This window comes from Brassica napus, chromosome C2 (assembly GCF_020379485.1).
Source record: "Brassica napus cultivar Da-Ae chromosome C2, Da-Ae, whole genome shotgun sequence".
In the NCBI taxonomy this organism is placed as follows: Eukaryota; Viridiplantae; Streptophyta; class Magnoliopsida; order Brassicales; family Brassicaceae; genus Brassica; species Brassica napus.
The window spans coordinates 19463852-19472999 of NC_063445.1; positions in this window are offsets into that span (position 1 = coordinate 19463852).

Sequence of the window (9148 nt, forward strand, 5' to 3'; positions counted from 1 at the left end):
TCAGATTATCTAACAATGATTAATCTTTACTACCTTAAACCAATGAAAATAAATTTTAAACTATATAGTTTATTTTAAAAATTAAATAAAAACTAAATGTTTAATTATTTAATGGATAATATAAATCTATGAAGTGAAAAATTTAATTTTTTAAAAACTTTCTAAATTTGTGAAATGTTACAATATCTTTGAATATGACAATAAAATAATATTTTACTAATCTTTATATATATAGTTATGATTTTAATAATGAAATAATAATCCAAATATATATATATATATAAGAAGATACAAATACATGTGAAAGTTTGAAACAATCTATTCAATGAAAAAAATATACCGTAAATTTATTATGTTTTAAAAATTGATAGATACATATATATTATAATATATACTAATTTAAAATTAAAAACAAAATATTTATATAAAAATAAATGAAAACAAAAATTTGCGCGGTTACGCGGATCGAGATCTAGTTGGAATTATATGAGCCGATTCCCCATTTTGTAAAAAGGAAGCTTTTACTTTCAAATATCAATGAGACGAGCAAGTTAAAAAAAAATAGTGAAATTAGGAGACATGTGCATAGCAGAAAAAATATTAAGTCTATGCACATAACAAGTTGATGGCTACGATATTGTCTATATATTATGTATTAATGACAAAACTATCTTGCGCGTGTGTTTCATTAACCACATGATTTTTTTTTTGATATTTTATTTGTTGTGGTAAGGATTACAAATAAACCAAATTCTTATACGACTCACCAGAAGAATGAAATAATGAAGAAGAGTCATTGAGAATAAACAATAACGACAACGGCTCCAACAATGGTGGTAAGCGGAGATCGGCGGTGGATGGTTTCGTTCATATCAATTGAATACATCAATGATCAATACATGAGGTTAATGGACGAACTGTTAATCCACTTTGATTACTACAGACATGATAACTTTGGGAGAATATAAACAGTTACCATCACGATGTACTATTCTATTTTAATAGAAAACATAGAATATAACATAATATGTTTCATCTTTTTAAAGTGTTTTTTTAAGTTATATTTTATCAGAGAAACATTCAAATGATTAATGATTCATATCATATGTATTTTATACTTTATGAATCTTATTAATAATTAATCTCCCTCCCTCCCTCCCTCCCTCCCTCTCTCTCTAATACACTGTGCGAAAAAATTTCATATATACAAAAGTCTGTGAATGTGTCGAGTATTCTATATTATGTCATAATCATGTATAATATAGTCACGTAATGGATGAAATCCAATATTGTAATTAGTTAATTCATTTGTGTGACTGACTATACTATATGGTATGTAGTATAATATGATAGCCTTAGCCTTAATTTTGGAGTGTCAACAACATCACGCACACGCGATTAGAAAGAGATTTCAGTCATATTTGTGTGCAAATTGTCCCATCTGCCGAATTCAACCGTAGAAGGGCTATATTCTTAATTTTTTTCCTCTGTAATGAATATCAAGCAAATTCACCCTAAAAAATAAGCATAATTTGATATTTTAAAAGAAAATATCTTTAGAAAAAGAAGCATAAATAAAATTTGAATAAGGTATATATTTAATTTAAATTTAGTGTTTGAAAGTAATTAAGTGTTGATTCCTGCGTCGTGTTGTCCATGTTGGATATGATAAGAATCTAACGAATGTAATCCACAAACAATTAACCAACCACGTGGAACTTCTCGATCATCATTTTCATTATCTTATACATTCGACTGTTATTCCTTATTTCTATTCCCGTAATTGCAATCCTTCGAATACAAACGTTTTTGGTCGCACTCAATCTAAACATATCTTGGATAAATTATATTTTTTTTAAACATATCTTGAAGAATCATGTAAACCTTCACTGGTAGTAATAAAATAAGATGAATAGATTATATTATAACTGTTATAAGATAAACTTTGAAATGATCCTCCACCCCTTTACCAACTTAAGCACTATGATCATCTACTCATCAAGCACTATGATCACCCACTCATTTACCAAATCAAGCACCATCTTTGATATTTTATGCATTGTTGTTCACTATAAATACCATCACTCATCTCACTCTTTTGTACACCAAAAAAACAAGAACAAGAGTTTATAATCAAAGAACCATTACATCTTCTTCTTCTTACTTATAATAAACTCTCTCACTCATAGTAGTGTTATTTGCTTCCTACGGGTATTAAATTCTACTCTTATTTAAATTTCTCGATACTATAAATTATAAGTTATTTCATAACACGTTATCAGCACGATCACTCTGCGATTCGGTAAAATTTATTTGTATCATTTATACCCTGTTATAATGGTCGGTATACCGCCTCTACTATTATTTATATCATGTTATAATGGCCGGAATACCGCCTATATTATTTACTAGTAATTTAATTTATTTATTGGTCGGCCGAGCCGCCTTATATCCTGTTTATTATTTATTGGTCGGCCGAGCCGCCTTATATCCTGTTTATTATTTATTGGTCGGCCGAGCCGCCTTATATCCTGTTTATTATTTATTGGTCGGCCGAGCCGCCTTATATCCTGTTTATTATTTATTGGTCGGCCGAGCCGCCTTATATCCTGTTTATTATTTATTGGTCGGCCGAGCCGCCTTATATCTTGTTTATTATTAATTGGTCGGCCGAGCCGCCGTATAATTTATTTATTATTCTGCATTGATCGGCTGAGCCGTCGCATGATTTATTGTCATATAACATAAATATTTCATTGTCATAATTTTTCACTTTTATGAAATTTTATAGATTTGATTGACCGTTTAATACGATATTTTCAGACTAATTTTTGGTGCACTCGATTTAACCCAACGGTCACAAAGAAAATTTTTCAAAAATTTCCCCTTTCTCCAACGGTCATGAACAGTAATTTTCATTTATAAATACAACTCATTTTCACTTCATTTCATCATCCAAAACATCTCATCTTCTCTCAAAAAAAAAAAAAAAAAAAATTTCAAATCGCTCTCCTCCGATTTTTCAAGAAAGATGATTCGCGCACTTTTGTTTTTATGTGCCATTTTTATTTGTGTTTCTATTTATGGTTTATTCGATGGAGAATTTACTCCAAGTGAATTTAAGATGATTATCGGTTTAATTTTATTTACATCGCTTCTCCTTGTAATTGCTTGTATGGTTAATGTAAACGGTTTTTAAATTATGAAGTTCTAATAAAATTATTATTTTGCGTTTTACAAATGGCAAACGTCGAGAAACTCCAGTTCCCGGCTCTGAAAAAAAACCGGCGAAAATTATGTCAGATGGGTCACAAATGTGAAACCTTATCTTGTAATAAAAAAAAAAATATAACCGAAGCGATAATAGTCGGTAACAAATCGCCACCCGAGCATATAGCCGAAGCGATAATCTTCCTGAAGAAGCATTTAGATGAGAATCTAACTCACGACTATGGAGACGTTGAGGATCCAGCCGTATTATGGCAAGCCTTGAAAGACAGATTTGATCATCAGAAGGAAATCAATCTCCCTCACGCTCTTGAAGAGTGGAAATGTTACAAATGTGGATGTAAAGGACATTGGTCCCGTACATGTCGTACTCCCCCACATTTGTGCAAGTTATATCAAGAATCCATAAAAGGAAAGGCTAAAGAGATGAACCTCACGAAAAACGTTGAAGGGACCTCATACCTTGAATCCTCTGATTTCGCAAATGAGCTGGACTAGAATACTCTTGAAGAGTACGGAAATGTTTCTAATAAGACTGCTGAATAGTCCTCATTTCTAATATATAATAATTATGTTTTTCAAAGAATAATGTTGTTTTAACAACAATATATGTATAATTATTGTGTGTTTTCTTTATATAATCAATGAATAAATTTCACGTTTCACTTTTATTTAATGTTTATGATAATTTCAGAAATGGATCAAAATACTAATGGAGCAAAATCCAAGAAACGGATTCGTGAAATATGCATACCAGATAGTGGAACAACGCACACTATTCTGAGACAAAAGAGATATTTCTCTGATATAAAACCGACAAGAATTGTCGTCAATACAATATCAGGTCCTGCAGACGTGATTGAAGGAACTGGTAAAGCAAACTTTACTTTGCCGAATGGAACAAAATTTTCCATAAATAATGCTTTATATTCTCCGAGTTCTAAAAGGAATTTGTTGAGTTTTAAAGACATATATCTTCACGGATATGATACTCAGTCTGCAACTGAGGATGGAAAGAAATACATGTATGTAATTTCTGAAAAATGTGGCAGAAAACACATATTGGAAAAGTTTCCAGAACTTCCTTCGGGATTACATCATACTTATATCGATGAGATCGAATCAAATCTTGTAGTAAAACGGAACCCAGAAGAGTTCACGTTATGGCATGATCGCCTTGGCCATCCAGGCAGTACAATGATGCGTAGAATCATAGAGAGCTCACATGGTCATTCACTGAAAATCCAGGAGATTTCTCAAGGGAATAAAATGACATGTATTGCATGTTCTCTAGGAAAATTGATCGTAAGGCCATCGCCAACCAAAATCGAGAAAGAATCACCAAAGTTCCTTGAAAGAATTCAAGGTGATATATGTGGACCGATACATCCACCATGTGGACCATTCCACTATTTTATGGTATTAATTGACGCATCCAGTAGATGGTCACACATTTGTCTATTATCATCTCGAAATGTGGCATTTGCGAGATTTCTAACTCAGATAATCAAACTGCGAGCACAGTTTCCTGATTATACTATTAAAAGAGTTAGACTAGACAACGCTGGTGAATTCACATCCCAAGCATTCAATGACTATTGTATGGTAATGGGAATTGAAGTTGAACATTCGGTTGCTCATGTTCATACGCAAAATGGTTTGGCTGAATCTTTAATTAAGCGTCTGCAATTGATTGCAAGACCATTGATCATGAGATCAAAACTTCCAACCTCTGTATGGGGACATGCCATTTTGCATGCAGAAGCACTCATTCGGATCAGACCGAGTGCATACCATAAGTATTCCCCACTTCAGTTAGCGTTTGGTCGAGAACCAAACATTTCCCACTTTAGAATCTTTGGTTGTGCGGTATATGTGCCTGTAGCACCACCACAACGAACAAAGATGGGACCACAAAGAAGGTTGGGAATATATGTTGGTTGTGATTCTCCATCAATTATAAGATACCTAGAACCACAGACTGGTGACGTATTTACAGCACGTTTTGCTGATTGTCATTTTGACGAAAATGTATTCCCAGTTCTAGGGGGAGAAAACAAAAATGTTGGAAGTGATATAAAATGGAGTGTACCATCATTGTTATATCTTGATCCTCCTACTAAAGAGTCAGAACTAGAAGTTCGGCGAATTATGCATTTACAGAGTATAGCTAACCAGCTACCTGATGCATTTGCAGATACCAAGACGGTAACTAAATCTCATATACCAGCTGCAAATGCTCCTGCTCGTATCAAAATGCCAAATGAACAAGAAAAGGAGGATGACACACGAGAGCCAAAAACACGCCTGAAGCGTGGTAGACCTGCTGGTTCTAAGGATAAGAATCCTAGGAAACAGAAGAAAGCTGAAATATATGATGCACCCAAAATAGCAGAAAATATTTTGGGAGAAATAAATGATAAGGACTCTGATGAATCAGAGCATCATGAATCGAAAGATAATCATGAGATTTCTATTAATTACATCCATAATAAAAGGATATGGAATAGAAATGAACAAAATGATCTTGATGATGCTTTCTCATATATCGTGTCAGGTGAGGTAAATGAAGATACCGATGATCCAGAACCGAAATCCATATATGAATGTCAAAAGAGACATGATTGGAATAAATGGAAAGAAGCAATACAAATCGAACTTGATTCGCTTAACAAACGAAAAGTGTTTGGATCTATTGTACTCACACCTGAAGATGTGAGACCAGTTGGGTACAGATGGATTTTCGTTCGAAAACGAAATGAGAAAAATGAGATTACAAGGTATAAAGCTCGCCTTGTAGCCCAAGGATTTTCTCAAAGACCTGGTATTGATTATGAGGAAACATATTCTCCTGTAATGGATGCGATCACATTTAGATTCCTGATGAGTCTAGCCGCTGATAAAAATCTTGAGATGCGTCTCATGGATGTTGTTACAGCTTATCTATACGGATCATTAGATACTGATATCTACATGAAAATCCCTGATGGATTTAAAATGCCAGAAGCATTAAGTTCCAAACCTAAAGAGTTATGTGCAATAAAATTGCAAAGATCATTATATGGGTTAAAACAATCTGGACGTATGTGGTACAATCGTCTCAGTGAACATTTAACAAAAGAAGGATATGTGAATGATCCTATATGCCCATGTGTTTTCATCAAGAAAACAACATCCGGATTTGTGATAATCGCGGTATATGTTGATGATCTAAATATTATTGGAACTCAAAAAGAAATACAAAAGGCATCAGACTATCTCAAAGGAGAATTTGAGATGAAAGATCTTGGACAGACACAGTATTGTCTTGGCCTACAAATAGAACATTCACAAAATGGTATATTTGTGCATCAATCCACATACACTAAAAGAGTGTTGAAACGATTTAACATGGATAAATCAACTCCTCTTAGCACCCCGATGGTCGTTAGATCACTTAACATTGAAAGTGATCCATTTCGACCACCTGAGGAAAAAGAAGAGATACTTGGTCCGGAAGTACCATATCTAAGTGCAATTGGAGCGTTGATGTACCTTGCAAATTGTACACGGCCTGATATATCATTCGCTGTTAATCTTCTAGCAAGATTTAGCTCATCTCCAACACGAAGACATTGGAATGGAATTAAACATGTCTTTCGTTACCTACAAGGGACTATTGATTTAGGCTTATTTTACCCTAAGGATTCAAATGGTCAAATGGTTGGTTTTGCAGATGCAGGATATCTTTCAGATCCACACAAAGCCCGATCGCAAACAGGATATGTTTTTACTATCGGAGGCACTGCTATATCTTGGCGTTCTCAGAAACAAACGCTTGTGGCTACCTCTTCAAATCATGCTGAGATCATCGCACTCCATGAAGCAAGTAAAGAATGTGTATGGCTAAGATCTATAAGCCAACACATTTGTTCAAGTAGTGGGATTGACAAAAGTACGGGGCCAACTATTCTATATGAAGATAACGCGGCATGTGTTGCTCAAACGAAGGAAGGATATATCAAAAGCGATAGAACCAAACATATACCTCCGAAGTTCTTCTCATATACTCAAGAGCTCGAGAAGAATAAAGAGATTGAAGTAAGATATGTTCGATCATGCGACAATGCAGCCGACCTCTTCACAAAATCACTCTCTACTTCGGTATTCAGAAAACATGTCCATAACATTGGAATGCGTCATCAGAAGGATCTATGATTGCTCAATCGAGGGGGAGCTTACGTAGTTGTACTCTTTTTACCTAACTATGGTTTTTCCCATTAGGTTTTCCTAGAAAGGTTTTTAACGAGGCAACAAAGACGTTGAGCGAGAGCGGAGAGTGACACCGGTTCCCAAGGGGAGTATTACGAAACTTAATTTAATACAAGATGGATGATCAAGGGGGAGTGTTATAAGATAAACTTTGAAATGATCCTCCACCCCTTTACCAACTTAAGCACTATGATCATCTACTCATCAAGCACTATGATCACCCACTCATTTACCAAATCAAACACCATCTTTGATATTTTATGCATTGTTGTTCACTATAAATACCATCACTCATCTCACTCTTTTGTACACCAAAAAAACAAGAACAAGAGTTTATAATCAAAGAACCATTACATCTTCTTCTTCTTACTTATAATAAACTCTCTCACTCATAGTAGTGTTATTTGCTTCCTACGGGTATTAAATTCTACTCTTATTTAAATTTCTCGATACTATAAATTATAAGTTATTTCATAACAATAACAACATATGTTGGAGAATCATGTAAACCTTCACTGGTACCAATAAAATAACATTGAACTTTTGAATTAGTATGTCCACAAAATCAGCAGACTAATCGATTTTTGTAAATTAAATGGTTAAAATTAAGCGAGACACATGTCTAGGTGATGTCTAACCAATGAGAAGATCGTAAGATAAGTTGATGGAGACCGGGACTTCTCTCTCTCTCCTCTCTGAGATGAGATGAAGCTTTCTCCGGTGCTCTATCGGTTTCGGTTCTTCGATTCCTTTCTTTTACGTCTTGCCTCTGGGAAGCCGTTGCCCTTTAAGCAGGCTTCGCCGGCTTTGCTTCCGGGAGAAGATGATTCGTTTTACATCTTTCTCGCCGGCTTATTCTCCCGCATCGTACGGTCCTTTCGTTTTGATGGCGGTTTTGGTTTGGTTTCTATGGTTTCTCGAGTGGTGATTCGGTTGATTACGTGCTTGATGTGATGGATGAGCTCTCGAATTGTTCGATTGATGCTCTCCGATGATCTGAAATTAAGTGGTGATGGTGCATGGATGGTGAGTGAGGGATTTCTAATCGTTTGGGTGATGGCTTCGTTTCTGGATGAGGTCTCGACTTCTCGTTTTGACGCTCTCCGGTGAAAAGAAGCAAAGGTGAAGAAGTGGTGAGTTTGGGTAAGCGCTTGCTCCCGGCGAGGTCCGGTGAAGCGCCGTTCAGTTCCCGGCAAGGTCCGGTGAAACGCCATCCAGTTTCCGGCATGTTCTCTTTGGCGGTGGTGGTGACGTGTGTCATGCCTCGCTGTCGTGGTTTTGACACGTCTCGTCTTCGGGGGAGAATCGAAGCGGTGTCACGTGTTGGTTTGGGCCAGTGTAGATTGGGCAGTATGTGGGCTTTTAGGTTTAATTTTGTTTTGGGTGTTTGTGTTTGGAGCCCTATCTATTGGTTGGGTTTGGGCTTCTGTACTTTTTTATGAATAATAATATCAGATGGAAAAAAAAAGGTGATGTCGAACCATTATTGGAATACCGCTGAAAATAGGCCTGGACAGTTTACCCGATACCCGAAGCTGCATCCGAACCCGACCTGAAAAACCCGAATCGAAATCCGAACCGAAGTAGCAAAATACCCGAACGGGTATTGATTTAGGAGAGATTGGATATCCCAACCCGAATGGATAATATCCAAACCCGAATAGATACC